Source organism: Eleutherodactylus coqui, chromosome 6 (genome assembly GCF_035609145.1).
Source record: "Eleutherodactylus coqui strain aEleCoq1 chromosome 6, aEleCoq1.hap1, whole genome shotgun sequence".
Classification (NCBI taxonomy): Eukaryota; Metazoa; Chordata; class Amphibia; order Anura; family Eleutherodactylidae; genus Eleutherodactylus; species Eleutherodactylus coqui.
The window spans coordinates 52,563,957-52,566,593 of NC_089842.1; the positions used below are offsets into that span (position 1 = coordinate 52,563,957).

Consider the following 2,637-nt stretch of genomic DNA (forward strand, 5'->3'; position numbering starts at 1 on the left):
CACACTATAGTATGCCTTACTATCGGGGTGTGCCTTATATTTGCGACTTCTACAAATTTCTTACTGTGTCTTACTTTCAGGGGTGCCTTATTTTCAGGGAAACACGGTAGCAGCGCCACTCAATGCATTGAATGAAGACTTTCAGAGCTGAAACAGGGGAAACGACAAGGGAAGGTAAGTATAACATTTACATCTCTGGACTGAATGGTGAATTGGTTTAAAATGATGTTAAGAAGACTGAACAATTACATTCATATTTTGTATCTGTTTTCTCTGAGAAAGTAGATGTAGCATCAACTGATAAACAATACAGAACTGGTAGTGTGGCCGAGCGGTCTAAGGCGCTGGATTTAGGCTCCAGTCTCTCTGGAGGCGTGGGTTCGAATCCCACCACTGCCATCAACTTTTGGGGGTATGTCAAAAACAAAAAAAAGTCAAAGATGCTATACAATGTTTACAGGATGAAAATTAGTTAAAAATGATGAGAAGGACGAACTTTTAAATTCCTATTTTGAAGAAAGGAGATGTAACATCAGCTGATCTTCTCTGTGCTATTGGGGGAATAAAAGAATTTAGGCTTTCTATAAACTGAGAGATGGTGAGGGAACACATAGGTAACCTAAATTAATTCAAGTCTCCAGGGGCAGATGAATTGCATTCTAGGATTCTAAAGGAAGCAGCAGTTAATTGTTGAACTACTTATCGTAATCTTTGACAATTTTAAGAGAACAGGAGAAGTCCCAGAAGATTGGAAAAGGGCAAAGCTTCAAAAAGGGTAAAAGGTGGATCCAGGAAACTACAGGCCTGTGAGCCTGATTTCTATACCAGGAAAGGCCTATGAACAATTTATTACACAGCATGCAAGTACTTTGATGAAAATGGAGCAATAAGCAGAGCCTACATGGGTTTGTAACAAACAAGTCATGCCTGAGTAATCTAATTTCCTTCTATGACAGAATGATGGGCTTAATTGATCAGAAAAATGCGGTAGATATATTATATTTGGACTTTAGTAAAGCATTTGACAAAGTATCTCATACCATACTTACTGAAAAATGACCAAATATGGAATTGAAAAGGCAACTATTAGGCTGAGGGATTGTAGTGAAAGCATGGTCATAAAAGGCTGCACATTCAATTGGAAAAATGTGTCAAGTGGGGTACCACAAGGCTCTGTATTTGGCTCAATGTTGTTCAACATTTTTATAAATAACCTGGAGGAGGGAATTGAGGGGAAACTGATCAAATTTGCAAACGACACAAAGCTAGGAGGCATAGTTACACTGGGGAAGAGAGATAGAGCATTCAAAAAGATCTAGAAAAGCTTGAACAGTGGGATTTAACAAGGAGAAATGCAAAGTCCTACATCTGGACAAGAAAAATGAAAAAAGCACATTCAGATTGGGAGGCATTGGGCTAAGCAGCAGCACATGTGAAAACGGCTTGAGTATACTTAGAGATCATAGACTGAACATGAGTCAACATTGTGATGCAGCAGCAAAAAAGGCAAACACAATTCTGGGATATGTTAAGAGAAGCATAGAGTCTAGATCACGTGAGGTAATTATTTCCCTCTTCTTTTCCTTAGTCAGACCTCATATGGAATACTGTGTCCAGTTCTGGGCACCCCAATCTAAAAAAGACATAGACAAACTGGAGCAAGTTCAGAGAACAGTTACCAAGATGGTGAGCGGTCTGCAAATCCTGTCCTATGAGGAACGGTTGAAGGGTCTGGGAATGTTTAGCTTCCAAAAAAGAAGGCTGAAAGGAGACTTAATAGCTGTCTACAAATATCTGAAGGGCTGTTACAGCGCAGAGTGATCAGCCCTATTCTCATTTGTACAAAGAAAGACTAGAGGCAATGGGATGAAACTGAAAGGGATTAGATACAACTTAGAAAATAGTTAAAAAAACTTTCTGACAGTGAATGTGATCAATGAGTGGAACAGGTTACCACAGGAGGTGGTGAGTTCTCCTTCAATGGAAGTGTTCAAACAAAGGCTAGACAAATATCTGTCTGGGATGGTTTAGTGAATCGTGCACTGAGCAGGGGGTTGGACCCGATGACCCTGGAGGTCCCTTCCAACTCTAAAACTCTATGATTCTATGACTCAGCTATTCACCTATTTTCAGCCCATTAGCTTCACTTATAGTAGGTGACAAGAGTCTCTTTAAACTGAACCATGTGTAAACAAACATTTCTCATTTGTAAAAACTTTTGACCTGATGTGTAATTTCTGACTTCATATTTGGAATCAGCACCTTCAAATTGTATAGGATTGGTACAAATAGTATGAGATCAACACACAAAATAATCATGTTAGGCCAGTGTGATAATTACAAAAGCTGATTAATAAAAAAATTTGACTGAATAACATGACATTGTATGAATCATACATAAGAGACAGCAGAAGCTTGAATGGCACAGCTCATACAAAGTGTGAAATATCCTCAGGTTTAAGTGGATTTACACGAATCATCTGCCCGTGGTAACAAGCAGCGATGACAATGAGCATGTTCATCAGCACTCATTAAGGGTGACATCAGAGAGTTGTGAGTCGTGCAGCAAGTACGCAAAGACATTGCATACTTGCTGCATACCGCCAATTGTCGTGCACTAGCTTGGCGTGTATGCGT

At 39.5% G+C, this 2,637-nt stretch overlaps 1 non-coding gene across 1 annotated transcript; it reads left to right on the forward strand.

Moving 5' to 3' along the window:
• The first annotated feature begins 317 nt into the window (after nucleotides 1-317).
• On the forward strand, nucleotides 318-399 carry TRNAL-UAG (transfer RNA leucine (anticodon UAG)). The gene has a single exon. It is a non-coding gene; the product is annotated as a tRNA-Leu (tRNA).
• Nucleotides 400-2,637: the final 2,238 nt, after the last annotated feature.